This window comes from Monodelphis domestica, chromosome 3 (assembly GCF_027887165.1).
Source record: "Monodelphis domestica isolate mMonDom1 chromosome 3, mMonDom1.pri, whole genome shotgun sequence".
Lineage (NCBI taxonomy): Eukaryota > Metazoa > Chordata > Mammalia > Didelphimorphia > Didelphidae > Monodelphis > Monodelphis domestica.
The window spans coordinates 431097580-431117872 of record NC_077229.1 but is presented as its reverse complement, the minus strand read 5'-3'; positions in this window follow the sequence as shown (position 1 = coordinate 431117872).

The window sequence follows — 20293 nt, the reverse complement described above, 5'->3', positions numbered from 1 at the left end:
TTTTTCAATTCCGTTTTGAGCTCTTCCAGAACCTGAAGTCAATTTCTATTTTTCTTTCAAGTTTTGCATGTGGTTGCTTCAATCTCATTGCCCCCTTCTAAATCTGTGCCTTACTCTTCTTTCCCTCTATAGTAATTTTCTATGATAGGTGTTTTTGGTTTGTTTAGATTTTTTGTCATTTGCTCATTTTCCCAGCCCCCTCCTCTCTTTTTTACTTTTGCTTCTATCTTAAAGGTGGGTTTTATTCTCAGGAAAGAAAAGGACTTTCTTAAACTTCACTTTTTCTTTGCTGCTTCCCTCAGCTCTAGTTCTGTGTTTCTGAAAATTTCAGTTGTTGCCAGGTGATATAGTGGCCTGTGGACTGGGAGCTCTGAAAGTCTCCTCCCACTGCTGATTCAGTTTCCTATAGACCTGCTGATGGCTTAAGGGTCAAATCACTGTGAACTACCCTGAGCTGGGGCTTATCTCAAGCCTGGGCAGGGACTCTGGGCTTATACTGACCATGTGCAATGCAGACTGCCTTGCCCTAGGACTCTGGGTATAACAGAAAGCTTGGGCAGAGCTCTGAGCCTCCCATTAGACTAGCACCAGTCAGGCACACCACAAACTTCCTTTTGTTGGGATTGTGCCAGGGTTAGAGTCTTCATTGCAGGTTTGGGCAGGGGCTTAGAACCTCATTCTCAGCTTACACCATCCAGGAGCACTGTGGACTACCCTGTACTGGGCATGTACTCTGAGCTCCCTTTAGGTTTGCATGAAGCAGATGCAGCAAAGATTGCGTTGTGCTGGGGCTTGACACCTCTATGCAGGCTTGTACTAGCTTGGATCTTTGAAGGATGGACATGGGGTGCTCTACTGTAGACTTAGGAAAGGTCTCAGAGTTGGCTTCAGTCCAGGTTCACAGCCCATAGCAGTACACGAAGGCTGGGTGGCTTGTAATAACAAGTTTATAACTGGTTTGTGCCAGTATTCCTTGTTGTGGCTTTGCTGCCAGCTGTGCTCCTCTTTCACCTCAGTGAAATAGACCATCTCTGCCTGCCTTCCAAATTGGTTTCTGCAGAAGAGTTGCTTCACCCCATCACCTTGTTGGTTCTTCTATTCCTGTATTTGTTTTGAGATGTCATTTTAAGGTTGGTTGGAGAGGATTTTCAGAGTGGTTCCAGTTTTCCATGCTTCTACTGTGTCATCTTGGCTCAGCTTTCATTTTTAGAGTTTTGAAGATTGATATTCTATGATGTGCCATATAGCATTAGTAGAAGACTTGGCATTCAAAAAGATTCGCCTTTTCTTCAGAGAATCTTTGGTCATTCCAAAAGCAATCTAGTTCACTATGTTCTTTTTCTATTCTGGTTAAATTATCCATCAACTACTACTAATAATAATAACATCATTGAATTTTACAGAGGATTTTAATTTATCAAAGTTCTCTCACATCTATTTTTTTTTCATTTTTGGACCTTGGTTTCCTATAAAATAACTTTAATAGCTACATTTTTTGTGTGTTTAAAAAAAAGGATTCAAGCCTGAGGACAGTGACAGGATGTGATTTTTCCTTGTGATAAAGGTCTGGGTCATCTGAAAACCCTGTGACTTCCCCTAAGATTTAATTTGTGTTAATGTACAAAACACTCTGTTTCCCAAATGAATTCACCAGTTCTATTTCTCATGCCCAGAACCCTAAATGTTTGTAGGAGTCAACTTGGTACAGTGAAATCAAAGGACATGGGGCCTGCTCAGTGTCCTGGGGCAGCTAGGCTTCAATTATTGCCATAGAACCCTGAAAGAATCCATTCAATACTGTAACAAGGGAATCACCACAATGTAACAAGGGAATCACTTTAAAAGACTGATATATATTAATTTAAGGTCGCCAAGGAATCAGCTATGTAATTCCTAAATGAAAAACTCAAGTCAGCCATCAGCCTTTTTTGGAGTTTAATTACAATAGGAGTAAGAAAGGAATTAGAGATAGAGAGAGAGAAAAAGGGAGAGAAGGGAATAGGGCTTAAATACCCCTTCTGTTTAGGCTGGGCCAAAAGGCCCAAGCCCTTAGATAGCTGAGGCAAAGAAAGGAGATCAGTCCCTATTACTCACGTGTCCAAAATGGAGAAACAGTCTCAGAGGCCCCCCACCTTCAGCTTCCTTCAGAGCAAGCCTTCTCAGAGCCCAGGAACCACACCGACCAAAAAACTCCACCACTCCCAGTCTCCAGACCCTCCTATCTTTAAGGAAACCATCCAAGTTGCCTCCCCTCAGTCCTCACATCTACCAATCACTCTTCATCAATTTCCCTGTCAATGGAGGCTCTCACTTAACCCAGGACCGCCCAGAGGTTTCTGGCTTTTGCACATGTCTGTTGAAGGTCATATTTTTCAAATAATTAAATCTTTACTCCTTTGCTACAGCCCTTTCTAAATCCTGTTAACTTGAGTATGGTAGAGATTGGAATAATTAAATTTTGATCTAGGCTGCAGCCCTTACTCAATCCTATTAGGACTGAATAGGGTGGAGTATCTCCATTGTATCAATTCTAAAATCAATCAAGACTCAAAGAAATTCCTGTTCTATGCTTAAGCATAGGTCAAAGTCCTTTCCATTGTTCAGCAAAAGGTTTCTGTCCTAAAGTAATCTTAAGAAGGGAATAGAAGGAACCTCCCATGCCAATGGGATTCCCATTCCAATAGACTATCAGTAAGAAATTTTCCAAGTATGAAATATCCCAATGGTGAAATTTCCAACATTTATAAGTCTAAGGAATTTTGAGGTTTACAATACCTTCTCTAGGGCTTTAGAGTTTATATCTCAATTAGACACAGATTCCCACCTCACTTCTTTAACTTCACATTTCTGCTGATTCCTAAGAGGACTTGCCCCATGAATAGTTCATTCATTTCCTGGCTGCTATGAAGCAGGCCATCTAGTTCACAGCATCATGACCTCTCATGAGATTAGAACTTAAAGAACAATTTTAATCATCTAACCTCCTCAACAGACATGTTTCAAACCACTCATGATCTGCCCGCACTCATTTTGCAGTGTTTAACATATCTAACAAAGCAGAATGATTCTCACTACCTCCCTCCTTCATTCCTCTTCACATGTCACTAATAGGAGCCAGGAAAAAATCATGAAACTATGTTTATTAGGTCCATAACAAGTTTATGCTACATAATTTTAAATGAGCCTTCACTTCAATGGGGGCAATCTTTTTATACCTGCCTAATTGATACCACTCACCATATCAGCTCTTCCAAGTGTTTTTATTCCCTCTTCAAGCTTTCCACTGCACCTGTTCAGAAGACTGCATTTTTTTCATACTGTGAAACATATATTGAGACCATTCATTATTTGCTCATCTGACATCACTCATACTTGCCCACCATCTTCTCCTTCACCTTTGTCTTATATAATTGCACTCCTTCTCTTTGCCAAGGCAAACTTCTTAATGTGCACTTTTGATTCCATCCCCTTGTATTTTCTCCAATAGATTGTACCCATTCTCATCATTACTCTTTCACTAATCTTCAGTGTCTTCCTTTCTATATGCTCCTTTCCTGTTGTCAAAAAATATATAACTTACGTCTCCCCTATCCTTAAAAATCTTCAAGTGATACCATCTTTCTTTTCAGTTCAACTCCTTGAGAAAACCTTCTACACTAGTTGCCTCCACATCTTCTTTTGTCCCCCTCTTTTAAACCCTCTTTGTTTGGACTTCTAGTCAAAATTTAACTGAATCTAATTGCTCCAAAGTTATCAATGATCTCTTAATTGCCAAATCAAATGATCTTTTTCACAGTCCCTATTCTTCTTGACTTCTTTTTAGGCTTCAACACTTTTGGTCACCCTCTTCTTCTAGATACACTTTCCTCTTTAGGTTTATATGATACTTCTCTCTTCTGTTTCTGCCTGATCTCTCTTCAGTGTCCTTTGTTGGACTTTCATCTGGGCCACATTCACTAACCATTGATGTCAAAGCTCTGTCCTGAGCCCTCCTCTCTTCTCACCTTATAATACCTCACTTGGTGATCTCATCAGTTCCCATGATTAACATCTCTATGCATAGAATTCCCAGAACTCTAATCAACTGTAATTCTTCTCCTGAATTCTATTCCCAAATAACCAATTGCCTTTTGATCATCTCAAATTTAAAGTCCCCTAGGTATCTGAAATTCAACATGTCCAAAATTGAACTCATTATGTTTCTCCTTCCAATATTCCCCTTTTATCAATTTTCTGATTAATTTTCAGGGCATTGTTACATATATATATCAGGAAGATTGGTTTTCATGACTTCAAGAGCCTGGCACCCTTCCTAAAGGGCAGATGTAACCATATGATCTCCAATTCAATAAATTCTAGTAGCTATAGAATCAAAAATAACATGTTTTGGGGGGCTTTTAAAGGTCTTCATGACCTAGCTCCTTTTAATCTCCCTAGTCCTTTTACATTTTATTCCTTTCCACTCATTCTACAGTTTAAATGCACTGACCAACTTTCTATTTCTCTTGCATGACACTCCATCTCCCATTTTTGCCATCCCTGGAACATTCTCCCTCTTCACCTCTCACTCTTAGCTTCAGTTGATTCTTTCAAGATAGCTCAAATCTCAAATCCTGTAGGAGGCACTATCCTGATCTTCTCATCCACATTCCCAGGGCTTTCTCTCATACATTAACTTATGTTTACACTATACATATCTCAGATATAATTGTTTACCTGTTGTTTCCCCCATTAGAACTGTAAAGTCCTTAAAAGCAAAAACCAGGCTTTTATTTTTCTGTGTATCCCTACTGCTCAGCACTAGAGATACATACTAAGGATTTTAAAAAATATGTATTTACTGTTAAATAATTGCCCTGGGTGTGAACCCGAAATATGCCAATTACAATCTATTTAGCCTCAGAGAAATCACTTAATCTCTCCAGGTCTTAGTTTTCTCATCTATAAAACCATAAAGGTAGGATGTATTGATTACCGTAGTTAACAAAATATATTACCTCATTGCAAATATTCAGTTTCATTAAGTACTATATTCTCTGTTCAAACAATATCTTGATATACCTTAAATTAGATAAAATTCTTAGTAAATATATTCAATTTTTAAATATATTTATTTTAACTATTAATAAGTATTAAATGTCCATTATGTATCTAAAAATAACCATGCATACAAATCTTATATCCTGATGCTCTAAAAAATTAATGATTTTATTAACAAGAATCCATTCATTGATATAGATTATAATCTCTCCAGCTGTACCTTTATTTGTGATTTATTTTGTCATAAATTCTGATTAAAGGATCTACTCAATATATCAGTTGTGGTATGTCTCGGTATTTTTTTTCATATCTAGAAGTTTCTACATGAGTAGTACTTATATTGTATCTCATTCTCATTACATAACTATTCAGTACTAGGCCAGTATCTCACTTTTTGATCATCTTTATACCATGCCGATATGCCAATACCCAAACCATCCTCCTTCCTATTTATAACACTCCTCCTCCTATCCCTTTCTATTCTCCTCTATGTGTTGTTTGTTCTTAGTTTTAGTCCTCTGAGCACAGGAACTAACATGCTCGCTTATGTTTATATCCTCAAATGTAGCACAATGTTGACATATAAATAATTTCTCAATCAACACTTTATGTGGCCTTTATTCTTCATTCTTTCATAAGCCTGAAGCAAGCAGGTGCAGCGGTGAGTAAAGGAAGTGCAGGGTCTGGTATGAGAATTGCCTGAGATTGATACTTGCTTCAGATATATAATGGCTGTGTAACCCTATGCATGTCACTTAAGCTCTCTCAATTTCAGTTCCCTCATCTGTAAAATTGGAATAACAATAGCACCTATTGAACAAGGATTTTGTAAGGATCAAATGTTTTCATATACAAGATATACATATATAACTGCTCATTAGACGAATTAAAATATGAATATGGAGGATAATGATCAGAATAAATAACATTTATATAGAAGTTTCAAGTTTTAAAGCAATTTATATGATATATAAAGCACTAAATTTTGTTATATATTATATATAATTCATTTATGTGTTTATATTATATATAATGCTTTGAAAACATGAAAGTACTGTATAAAAGTAATCTATTCTATTACTCTCCATCTTTTCTTTTTTCCATTCATTCAACAAAAAATATTTATTATACACAAACACTGTGATAGATGTTGAAGGAAAGCTAAAGTTTGAATAAATCATAATAGTCCCTGTCCATTTCATTCTGGGAACCATACTAACAAAAATGTTTTCTAATTCATAATTTTTCTTTAGTAAAAATACTGAAAAATGTTTGTGCTTTCCAAACATCTTTCTGTTGCCCTTAGGTTACTTTCATTTTAATACTTCTGAGACCATAGCATTTTATGATACAGTACTATAAAGTAACAGAACACTTCTGGTACTAAAAAATGGACTGTTGAATTCCTTGTTATAAGACCACAAGACATGTTGCTTTACAGCCTCTCAAACCTCACTAAAATAGGAATTATGTACAAAGGATGAAGCAATTTTATCTACATCAACCTTACAGGACAAAAAAATTAAATTAAATTAAAAAACAACCCTAACATAGTAAGAATTTGGCAAAGAGTAATTCTTAAACCCTATTTTCTATAACACACTCTGGTGGGTCTACACAAATTGAGATAGATACTCTAAATAGAATTCAAATTTACCCCCATACATATCTCCTCTGAGTGTAATGAAAAACAAAAAGGCAGAAGTTTATCCTAGCTGAAATAGCAGCATGGTAGCACTCTGTGCTATGAGCTCAATCAAGGAACTGAAAAACAATGGGAACCAGGATGGATACATGTTTTGTGGTTATGTGCACCTCCATTAAGCCTGTGAGAAAAGAATCCAGCATTCATCATTGGTCAATTTTGTCATCCAGATATCACTTGAGACAGATCTTAAAGCTAGTGAAATGTGAATTGCCCAATGTAGGAGGAGACTGAGACAGATTTTTAGGTCCAACTTTTTAAGAAAATTGTCATCTAAAGGGAAGGAGTCAGAAAGTGAGCAATAAAGGAATATAAGCAAAAAAAAAATACTGAAATTACCAATGATCTCAGGAGAGAAAACTCAGTTAAATACTTTGCTTATATAGAGATAGACCTGCAGGGAAGACAATAATAGTAGAAGTAATATTGTCTCAAGATCAGCTAAGAGAATCTAGACGATTATGAATAAATATTTTAAGACAAAGAAAAATTCATCAAGATTACATGTCAGAGGAGCCTGTGGAGTCTCAAGAAAGTATAGAAATGACCCAATGTTGTTTTGCAGTTTAGGAAATAAATAAGAAGGGTGAAAATGGAATTTATGGCCTGTACAATTGAAATACTTGGCAGAACAGAATAATTTAAAACCCAAGTGGTGAGTCTCCACAAAGAACAAAACAGAATATCTAATTGATAGGACAAAAACATAGAAATAAAGGATAATATGAAATAAGAGGACCAAAAAGTAACAATGTTAAAGAAAATATGATCACTATATAAGCAAACCATATTGATCTCAAAGACAGGATGTATAGAAATGGATAGAAATCCCTCTACTGATCATAATCCCTCCAATTGTAATCTTACTATAGGTGTCCTAGAAGGACACTAATTCTTAACTGAATGCCCTACTATAAGAGATAATAAAAATATTGTCTAGAACTACAGAATAAAGAAAACAGAGTTAACCAAAAGAATCCACAAATCATATCCAGAAAAAATTGCTGTTCTGCAAACTCCAAAACACATAATGGTTATATTTTAATAGTTCTACTAACAAACAACAAATTCTGCAAGTAAGCAGGAGAAATTCTTTAAAATATATGGAAAAAGAAAATAAAATAATTCAAGACTAAAAAAGAACACCAAAAAGAAATTGCAAGAGGTAAAGGAATAATTCAAAAAAGGAAGGAGTTCAAGAAGTTCCTCAGAAATGTACAGTGTAAGCCTGAGCTTATCAATTAATGGAAAAAGATGGAATTTAATTTTAAAAAGGAATTCAAAGTATTCCTAAAGAGAAAACTAGAACTAAACAAATTATTTGCTTTTCAAAAAATCCAGATAACAGAAATGTAAGAAAGGCAAAGAAATCAAACAACTAAGGACTACAACAGCAAAAGAACAGAATTAGCTTTAAAGATTTATTTCTAAAAATATGTAAGAATACAATCATAAATAAAAGTCATCTAGAAGTGATTGTGGTAAAATATGTCTGAAACATCATGCATTAGACATCACAGTATCCTGCCTACAGGTGAATTAATGTTGTAGGATTGAATTATTGAATAAGAAGATATATGGAAGAAGAGAGGAGAAAACAATAATAGAAGGGACTATATAATGTGAGAACTTACAATAAAGGAGAAAAGGTTCTTATATTATCTCTAAAAGAGTTGTGTTATCAGAAAAAAAGGAAAGGAGAAGAGGATGGGCAGAAAGAAAGAAAAGAGGAACTCATGATTCAGTAGTGGTAGAGTGTATCACTGATGAATGTTTTCATGGGGGAAAAGAGAATATTTCTCTATGAAGGGAGAAAGGGGCCTTGCAATGGATATAATCTGCAGAAATTTTGATACTTACAGAAGCATTCATCCTGCCTCAGAAGAGGAGTCAGAGTACTATGGGACAACTGGAATAATGGAAGGCATGACCCCAATGAAATTTCATGACAAAGGGGAAAAGATGGCTATGGAGAAAGTAAAGGTTGATAATGAACTGTACCATCATAGACATGAAAATTCCTACAAGGAAGCAACATTCCTATTAACTGAAAGAACTAGTATGTCTAAGCATAAGACAGAAAGGGATCACATAAAGCAAAATCTACAAAGTAACAGCATGGAAACTATTTATAAAAGTAAATTTGAAATAGGAAAAGCAACATTTTAATTCCAAGAATAATACATAACCCCAAAAAAGACTAAGTAAATGCAAAGATTGTGAAAAATAGTATAAAAGTTTAGAATATACAAGGGAAATTCAATAATGAATAAAATTTTAAAAGAAATATTTTTGTAAAAATACATGGAAAATTAATTTTTAATTGTCAAAAAAATTTGAAGAAAAAGAATAGAGAGGAAGAATTAAATAACTACATGAAAAGAATAAAGGGTAATTAATAATGTAAGTGACACTCCAAAACTGAAAAAAGGAGTAACAAATGGGGTGGGGGAGAAGGAACAATTTGAGGGTGAGAAGACAAGTGGTGGAAATAGGGTCATCAAAGTCCGTTAAGCTAAAATATCTTTTTTTAAATACTATTTTTCCCTAATTTAAATTAAATTAAAATTAATTTAATTTAATTTTAAAAATAATTTATTTATTTATTTTTAAATATTTTGCCATGGCTACATGATTCATGTTTTCTCTCTCCCCACTTCCCTTCCCCCTCCTTGAGCTGACAAGCAATTCCACGGGGTTATATATGTGTTATCATTTGATACCTATTTCCATATTTTTCATTTTTGTAATAGAGTAATCTATGTAATAGAGTAACCAAAACCCCAAATCATATATACATATATGTATATATACAAGTGATAAATCATCTGTTTTTCTTCTGTGTTTCTACTTCCACAGTAAAAAGTACCATGTTTACAGAGGAAAGGAGAGGAAATCCTAATGTGGGAGAAGAAGCAATATTTGAACAACCAGAGGAAAATATAAAGAAAGCAAAATCATAGCTTCAAATGTGAATAGATTAAGCAAGCCAATAAGATGAGAGTCAGTTTGGATAAGATAACAAAACCTGCCATATGTTACTTATACGAAGTACACATAAAAAGCAAAGACATACGTTGAATAAAAATAACATGCTAGAAAATTTTGTATTATTGAACAAGTGAATCCAAAAAATCAAGAATTGCCATAATAGTATCTAATCAAAAACAATAAGGATAGGTCTAGACAGAGAAATTTCATTGTGATGAAAAGAACTATTGATAACACACTAATGTAAATAATAAACCTACTTGCTCCAAATGACAGCAGTTAAATTAATAGAGCAAAATGTAACTGAACTAAAATAAGACATAGTAAAATAATAGTGACAAAAGATTTCAATGTTTTTATCATGATTTTAGATAAGTCTAAAAGAAAGATAAACAAAAGGAAAAACATAGAATTGAAAAAATTTCTGAGGAAACTAGAGCTAAAAGAAAAGTTTCATGGTAACTTCTAAAAGAAACTGCTAAAGAATATATTCTCAACACCTCATGGAATTTTTACAAAAAATTAACCATGTATTAAGACATAGACATGTTACAAGGAAATGCAAAAAGATCTTTAATACAGCCCTTGTAGAGCAAAATTCTATAAACAAAGTAATAGTTTTAAGGAGCAAAAATAAAAGACAGAAACCTAATAGGAACAATAACTATGTGGGGAAAAATGATGGTGAAACAACCTACCAAATTTCTGGATGCAGATAAAGCAGTGCTTGAGAGAAATCTAATAAATTAGAAAGAGAGGTTAAATTAAATGATTATACTTTTAAAAATTAGAAAATCAGCAAATAAACAAATAGAAAATAGAAGACTAGGTATTAGGCAATAGAGAGATTGCTCAGTTAGAAAATACAAATATAAAGCAAAAATATAAAAGGATAAGTAAAACTAAAAATATAAAATGGTAAGTAAAATGTTCTTTGAAATTTGCAATAAAATTGATAACTTTTATTTACTGTTGTTATTGTAAAAGGGTCAAAAAGCAAATCAACAAAATAGCAAATTAATAAGATGAAATCATAAAAAGAGGAAAAAAAGAATTATCAGAAGCTACTATTCAAAAATATACTGAAAAACAGAAAGCACAAAAGAAATAGAATACCTTGAAAAATATGAAATACCTGAACTTATAGAAGACTTAATAGAGATCTTAACAAAATCAGTAATAGTAAAGGAAATAATAGTTAGTCATAAAAAAATACCAAAGAAAAAAGTATTTGTCCCAACAGACATAGGTCAATTCTATTAAACTATAAAAGTACTATTTGTTCTTTAATACTACCCAAATAATCTCAAAAGCTGAGAAAAATACCAAATTGATATTATGGGACAAATATAGTCCTAATTCCTAAACTGAGGAAGATTAAAGCACCTAGACTAAAGACCAATAGCATAAATATTGATTCCAAAATTTTAAAATAAAATTCTCTACAAGAAATTGTCATGACAAAATTGGATTTATACTATGAATGCAAGAATACTTCAGGATTAGGGAAGCAAGCAATTTATTCATATTACAAAGAAAAACATCTAAAAATGATTGTCTCAATAGATTTGGAGAAAGCCTTTAAAAATACAACACTCATTTAGATTAAAAATCCTACAAAGTCTAGAGATATGCTGACTTTATAAAAGTATCATTCAAATTATCTACCTGAAACCAAAAATAAGCATCATATTAAATTGGGATACACTAGAATTTTACCTAGTAACTTTAGGAATAAACTATGATGTCCACCATCCTCACTATTATTTGATGCAATTAAGGAAATAACAACAGTAATAATGTGAGAAAAAGAAAGTAAAATCATAAAGATATATCAAGAGGATATGAAATTGTCCCTATTTACTAATGATATGTGGTTTACTTAGAAAATCCTAGGGAATCAACAAAAGATTCTAAATGAGAAATTTAAAGTCTTCAGCAAAATTACAGAATCAAAATAAATAAGATTTTATATAATAAAAATATTTTTTTGTTCAGCCATTTTTTTCAATTGTATCTGACTCTTTCTTTACCCCATTTGAGGTATTTTGGCAAAGATATTGGAGTCATTAGCCACTTCCGTCTTCAGCTCATTTTACAGATGAGGAACTAAGGCAGATAGAGTTAAGTTACTTGCCCAAGGTTGTATAGCTAGTATCTAAAGCCAGATTTGAACTCAGGAAAAAGTCTTCCTGACTCCAGGTCTAGCACTCTAAAAAGCAGTAATAGAAATTTGGAATAACTACAAATGAACAAATTATGTGACGACCAATCTCACCCAAAGCACACAAAATTAAGTCTTAGATTCCATTACAAAGTGCTCTTTAAACAAACACACATCAAATCAAATAACTGGACAAATATTCAGTGCTCGTGGTTAGGCCATGTCAATAAAATTAAAATGATAATACTACCAAAATAAACTCACAGTTTTAATTCTATGCCAATCAAATTAGCAAAATATAACTTTATGGAAGTCAAAAAATAATAAAATTGATTTGGAAGTAAAGATCTAGAATATCTCAGTAAATAATGAAAAAAATTGGTCAAAAAGAAAATATCACTTCCATACTATATCACAAAACAACAGCAGTCAAAGCCATTTGGTACTAGTTAAATAAAATGGTAAATAAATGGAACAGGGTAGAAAATGGAAAAATATAAATTTTATCACATAAGGAGAAAGATCTCTTTATTTAATAAAAGTAACTTGGAAAATTGGAAAGTAGTCTGGCAGAAATTAATATTAGGCTAATATTTTATTCCATATTTCACAAAACATCATGAATGGATGCATGACCTTAATATTAAAGACCATATTATTTTTAAAAATGAGAAGTGAAATTGGTCATTAACCTCTTAAGCTATAGGTAGATATATTCTTAACCAAACAAAAGTTCTCAGCAATTACAAAAGATAAAATGTACAAATTTGATTATGAAACTGAAAACTTTCTCCCTAAATAAAATTAATATGCCTAGAATTAGCCAAATGGTAGAAAAAAAATTTGTCCTATATGTATCAAGTATTTGGTATCTAACATATATAAATAATTTCTATATCTATATTTATATTGAGAGAGAGATGAAAAGCCATTCCTCAGTAGTCAAGAGATCAAAGGTTATTTATAATTAGTTCTCAATAGAATTATATATTATTAACAATCACATGAAAGAATACTCCAAATCACTAATAACAAAAGAAAAATGCAAATAGAAATAATTGAGGCTTAACCATATCTCCTGCAAATTGGCTAACAAAATAAATGATGGGAATAGTCAATATTGGAGGGCTGTAGGAAGACAGGCTCACTTGTACACTGTTAGTATATTGTGAATCAGTACAATCGTTTTGGGAAATGATTTAGAATTGTGCAAATAAAGCAACTTAAAATGTCCAAACTTTTTGAATCAGAGAATGTATTATTAGGTATATACCACAAGGAAGCCACTGATAAGAATAAAATCATGTGGATTAAAATATTTTTAGAAGTATTTGGGGGATAACAAAAAGCTAAAAATAAAATAAATATCCACAGTAAACAAATTATGGTATATAAATCTAATGGACTATTATTGTACTGTAAAAATTATAAATGTGATTAATATAGAGAAGTATGAATTGATAAAATGAAATAAGGAGGCAAGAAAATTATATACATAATGATTACAAAACTGCAAATGGGAAGAAATACCATAAAAGTAAAAAAAACAAAGCAAATGATGCAAAAATTATAAAGGACAAACTTGACTCAAAAGAACAAATAACAGAAGATACCACGTCTTGACCCATTGCAGAAGTAGGAGGTTCACAAGTATTGTGCAATGCATACGTTATCAGACTTTTTCAATATAGTGATGTTATGCTGTTTTTTTTCTTTTTCTTTTAAAAAATATTTTATATAGGAGATAATTCTCTGGGGGGGTAGGGAGAGGAATACAGAAAGAAATTAAGATTATATAAAAAGACACAAATAATTTTTTTAAAAGAAGAAATTAATTGTTCCAGTGACAGATAGTTGGGTGTCATTAAGAGCACTATGTAAAGTATTAAACACAATCTAACATAATTTTCTCCTTTTCAGTTCAAAGCCAACTCAATGTCCCTCTGCAGTGTTTGATCAATATATTGCTACTTATGAACTAACTTATCAGTCTTCAGCTCTGGGCATTTTTCAGTGTGGATGATTTAACAATCTCTTTGGGATTACTGCTGAATTTTCTGAGAAGTTAACACAAAACCACCTGTGAATAGGAGCATTTGAAAGGATTTAGAAAGCTTTCTAGGAGAAGAGTTCCCTATTCTCATTGGCCATAGAATCTTGTAGAATTGAAAAAATTTATATGTAAAACAAATGGGTTACAATAGGAGTACCAATAGGGAATAGACCTGTGATTTCATTAATATCAGGAATCAGCTCCCCAGCTAAGGAAATTTTGTCTGACAGTCCAGGTTAGCATCTCCTCTGAAACTTAGTGTTACCTAGAGCACTGAAAGGTTAAATGATTTGCCCCAAATCACATGGCCATTATCTGATAGAAGCAGAACCTGATCTCATTTACATTCCATACCATTTACATACCAGCCATTTGCTAGTTGATAGGCAAATAGGTTGCCTATTCTTTGCTACAATAAAAGGAGTTGCCATAAATTCATTAGTAATATAAGTCCTTTTTCTTTCTTCTCTTTCTTTGTGACTTAGTAATAGTACAACCACCACTGGGTCAAACAATGTGCATAGCTCATTGGCTTTAGTGCCAAAGTTCCAAATTATTTTACGGTAATGTTGGAGTGATTTAGAGCTTCACCAAGAGTTCATTAGTGTTGTTCAGTTGCTAAGACAATGGCATAAGAAACATTTAGAGTATGCCAACCATCCTATAGACTACCACCAAAAAAAAACCCCAAAAAACCCAAATGCCTTAAATTTAATCCTGAAATGGCAAAATCAGAAGAAGATAGGGTGAAGCAATGCTCTGGACCAGAAGAGCAAGTTCAATCTGGGATCCAAGGGAGCTGAGTCAACCCTAGACACTGGAATAGACAACAATAAAGCTCAGTCAAGTCAAGAAAAAGGCCATCAAAATAAGCAAAAGATAGAGAAAGAGACTGAAAACCACATCAGCAGATGACATAGAAAAAGGTTAGAAACTCAGAAATGCATAAGGTATATGTATAGTATAACATCAACATATTTTAACCATAAATACACATAACTTCTTTTTTTTTAAGTTAAATTAAGTAAAAAGTTAAAGTTTGTGAAAAGAACATGAAAGCCAGCAGATGATTCACAAAGGCTGGAAATAAAGAAGTACCTTAACCTATATATATAATCTATGACCAAAAATTTAACCCAAATTTTACAATAAATCACTTTCTTAAATCTAGATATTCAACAAAAATATGATAAATAATGGCTCAACTTATAACATTTTCCAGTTTACTAGTTGCAAATGTCCATGCTGAAAATTTAACAGTCAGCTCTTGGATGCTAGAAAACTAACTCCAGCACACCACCAATCATAAGTCTATCTGTTGTTTTCTGGAATAAAATATTCTAAGCTCACCTTTACATTGATAACTGTCGAAATTTGTGTGATGTTGACTATGGATCCTCAATACCTAAGCTGTTCTGTTTTTTGTTTGTTGTTTGTCTTTTTCTGGCCACATATGGTATCTTTTCTTTGACTTAGAAGGTGCCAATTTTGCCTATGAGATTCTTGGGAATTTCCATTTTAGGATTTTTTTCAGGATGTGATTATTTTTCCTTTCTTAATTTGCTCTCCTGGTTCTAATAATAGGCATTTTTCACTCGTGATTACTCAAAAAATTGTGTCCAGGCTATTTGTTAATTAATGCTTTCAGGTTGTCTAACAATTCTTAGATTTCCTCTACTTGAATGGTTTTCCAAAGAAGTTGTTTTCTTTATGAGATGCCTAATATTTTCTTCCACTTTTTCAGTTCTTGATTTTAATATTTTGTGTTGTTTCATGTGATTATTAACTTTTGTTGGGTGACTTCAACTTTCAGAGTCTATTCCTTAGATAAGGTTTTGTTTTTCTTGCACTAAGCTTCTAACTCTCTCCAAGTCTTTGCTTTAGTTCTCTCATTTTATTTTCTAATTCTTTCCTCTAAAGTTCTCATTCCATTTATATCACTTTAAAACTCTTGCTCATTTCTTCCAGGAATTCTACTTGTCCTTGGGGCCAACTTGTGGTTTTGTTGAGGATTTGTTTATCTTTGGGTTTGTTTATTTTGTGTCAAACTATGTGATATTTCTTTCTTATTACTTTCATTCACTCATTTATTTACCTCTTTTCATGAATTGGAACTTTGTATTAGATCCAAGTTATACATACCCCTTGAGAGAATTTTATTTGTTTTCTTTTTTTTTTATTAATGGAATTTATTTACAAGTAGGTCAGTCCCTTCTTCCCCTCCCTGCATCATAGCCTTCTATAATCCAGGAGACAGATATATATATATATATATATATATATATATATATTATGTCTTTCATATTTCAATTTTTTGTTTATTCTCCAGAGGTAACATTCATTTGTAACTGTATATAATATTCTCTTGGTTCTACTCATTTTGCTGTTCATTATCCCATATAGTTTTTTCTAAGTCTTTTTTAAGTATCCTGCTGATAATTGTTATGGTATCACAATCATATACCACAATTTGCTTAGCCATTCCTTAATGGACAGGTATCCTCCCAGTTTCTTTTTCTTTGCCACCACAAAGAGAACTGCTACAAAATATTTTAGAACATATAGGTTCCTTTCCTTTTCCCCTAATCTCCTTTGAAAACATATCCAGCAATGATATTTCTGGGTCTGCCTCTCAAGGGAATGTTGAGGTCTTATTTAGTCCTGATATGTATTATCTGGTGTTCTATTACTGCTTTCTTCATTTATTGAGCATTGTGATCTTTAAGGATCACAGCTGCAACTTAAGACAGGTAACTATACACTTTTAGGACCATAATTGGTCTAAGCTTGGGACTGATATATTCACTACCCTCTTGATTTATAGATTCCTGACCCTAGTTTACTATCAAGGCAGATCAAGAAGTATAGGTTCAGTCACTGTTGTAGATAACAACTTCTGGCCCAAACTCCACCAGCTAACTAGAGGGCTCCATGACTTTGAAATGACAAAATTTCAGGTTTATCACAGTTAGAGCTCCTTGTTAGAATTGTTCATCTATAGGTTTCAAACCCTGTTCTGAAATGAAGGTATCTCAGTGGCTGGTTTATCCTTAGTTCATGCTCCTTTCATTATGTAGGCTGTAGGCTCCTGATCTGCACACAGAAAGCTCTCCCTTAGTCTTCCTGTCTTGATCCTTTCCCCATTTCCCATAGGTGACTGACTTTCTGCTTGAACTGACGTAGACTGGAAAAATGACCCACTGTGATTTTCTCCTCCAACTTTCTGATGATCCTTTGGTCTGGTGCTCTTCTTCAATCTTTATTGAGGTAATTGTGGGAAGGTTGCACTGCTTCCTCTTATTTAGCCATCTTTGGCAGTATGACAAAGCCCATTTAGTTTCAAGGTGGTACTTTAGACTTAGAAAAATCCAATATTGCAAAAACATATTGTATCAGAAAGACAAATGAACTTGACTTTTGCTGTACATTATAAACCTCAGAAATATAGTGGAAGACAGCTTAAAATGGCTGGTTAGCTTTAACTTTGAAAGGGAAAGAATTCAACATAAGAGGATGTTTTAATAAGGTGCCATTATCATAAAACATCAGGTATTAACACCTCAAACAGGAAAAAGCTAAATCATCACTAATGTTATCAAGAACAAGGATTTCCTGAATTTTCTTTAAGTATCTAAACAAATGATATTTTTTTAATCTAGAAATTTTGCTAACAGACCTGCTGTTTTTCCATTAAGTGTGCCCCGTTAAGCTAAGGGAAGAGTGCTTTGGTTCATAGATCAACAATGAAAGAGACAGATTTGTAGTTTTTATCAGCATTAACACTTGTGAGTACATTTGTTCACAGGTGTTAGGAATCACCACTTGAGTGAAAGGCTGGAATAGGATTTCAAAATTCCAGTCCTGCAGTGAAGCCCTAACTAAATTTTGTATTCTACAGTGAGGTTGAACCAACAGTTTCAGTAGTCATAAAAATCTTTTTTTTAATCCAAGTCCATTGATTAAGTTGAATTTCAATTTAATTTTAAAATTCAAGTTACTTGGTACTTTCACTTGCTAACTCCTTTTTAAAACTAATTAGGGATAGATAGTGAAATGTCTCTATTATATTTATTTTTAAATTAGAAAATGGAGCCAGAGAAAAAATGTTATAGAATGATCTTAGACCTAAAATCAACTCTAAGCCATTAATTCCAAAGATTACATTTAGTCCACTAAGTAACATTTCCTGGAGAATTTTTCCCCTTTTTAAATTTTGGTAGGTCTCTTGGCAGACCTAATTTGCATGTCTTATCATTCTAGGGTAAGGAGGCAGCCTGAGGCAGTGTTAACAGAGGAAACACTGTGACTTTGGAAATTTTGTGCTCAGTAGTACAACACTGGACTAACAATAATGCTTACTTTCACATACACAGTTTTCTTATGTTTTTCTGAGAAAAATTAAATATAGGTAAGTAAAGGACCTGTATGAAATATATTTCAGACCTTTCCTGGCCCTATAGTTATCAATAGGAGTTGTATTCTGATTAAGATATTGCATAGTCAAGAAATATCATTTAATTGTTCGTGTCCTTTGGCATTATGATCCCACTACTCCAAGACTAATGGGAGAAGATGAAAAGTTCTATGTTTATAGTAGTACTCTCTTTGGAAGCAAAAATAAAATAAAACTATAAATGAAGTGGGTTCTTATCTTTACAGAATATGGCATATAGAAAAAGGGACTAGTGTTTCAGTATAAAATGAATATGAAAAAATCAAACAAATATGGTAGAACTTTGTATGAACTGATGTGAAGTGAAATAAGTAGAATCAGGAGAATAATTTATATAATGTCAATTGTGGTATAAAAAGAAAATCAATTTGAAAAAACAACAGAATCCATATAAATGGCAATGATCAATCTTAGTCGTGAAGGAGAGATTATGGAATGACAGCATCTCACAGTTGAAAGTGTCCTCAGAGGCCATCTAGTCTTACCCATATCTAAATAGTCATATTGAACAAATTATTAAGAAACCTATGGTTATAATCCTTCACTGAGGGGAAATCTGCCACTTCCTGAATCAGCCCAGTAAAGTTTGGGATAGCTTTGATTATTAAAAGGTTTCTCTTTTCAGATTTGCTTAAATTTGTTTCCTCATTCTCTCTTCCATTCCACCCTCCTATCTAGAAAACCACCTCAATCCAGGAAATAAGACCTCTGTGTCATGCACAATCCCAGATTTCTATAGACCCACATAAAATCCTAACAAACCATTATTCCCTGGCTTTCTCTGAGCAGTAAGACTTCAAATAAAACACATTTCCTACCCCCTCCACCCCTCAATAGAAATGTGGAGGAATTGTGAGAGTGTGAAATGTATAGTCTGTTAGCCAAAGTATCAGTCTTATTTATAATTAATTGCTTTTCTTTGTTACAAGGAAGATTCCATAGTAGAAGGAGGGATATTGTGAAATCATTAATAACAAGACATCAACAACCTTAAAAAAAAAGATACTACATAGAATGGCAATCAAGAATGAATAGCTTAGATGTCACAATCCCCAGAAATTTTGTGACAAACACTCATGTGCCTATGAACATTTGTGTTGGAAATTACTAGGGCAAATATCAATTCAGGGGGAATGAATAAAGCAAGCACTTATAATTCATCATATTTTCCAAAAATAAAAATAAACACTTTGTGTGAGTACTGTCATCCCAACCAATTATAACTACAGTGGCATAGACCTTGCTGAATGTATAGCATATATTGTCCCCAACAGTTCAGATTCACCCTTTCTTAGAGAGATGCAGACCAGACCACAACAGCATTTCTGGAAAGGATAACATAGTTTCTCAAGTTACTGGATTGTGATGTGTGAAAAATGAATTCAGTAGCACTTTTTTTTAGCAATAAAAGTATGTGCAAATAGTGTTATGGAATGAGCATTATGAATTAATTTAACATAATTGGTACAGTAGACATATATTCTTTGATCCGCTAAGGAAGAAAGTACCATCTGATCAATATGGTTGAAAATAAGATTACTGCTGCTGATGGGTTAATTTTTATCCTAAATAGATGAGAAAGTAGGAATAGTTTTCAAATTGTAAATAATAATATGCTGTATGTCATAAAACACTTTAAAACACAAAAATGGTAATATCCTCCCAATCAACCTTAGGAATAACAAAATAGCCTCTCTCAGGGCACCAGATAGCCTGATTTTTCCCAAATTCCCACTTTTGTGAGAAAGGGTATCAAAGGCTAAGGATTTCAAAACTCTCTACATGTTAGGGGGGAAAAAGAACTTCTGCTGTGTTTCCTGGTGCCTCCTACTACTCCATTTTCTGGTTGTAGAAAAAAATATAGACTATAAGTTTCTTGAAGGTAAG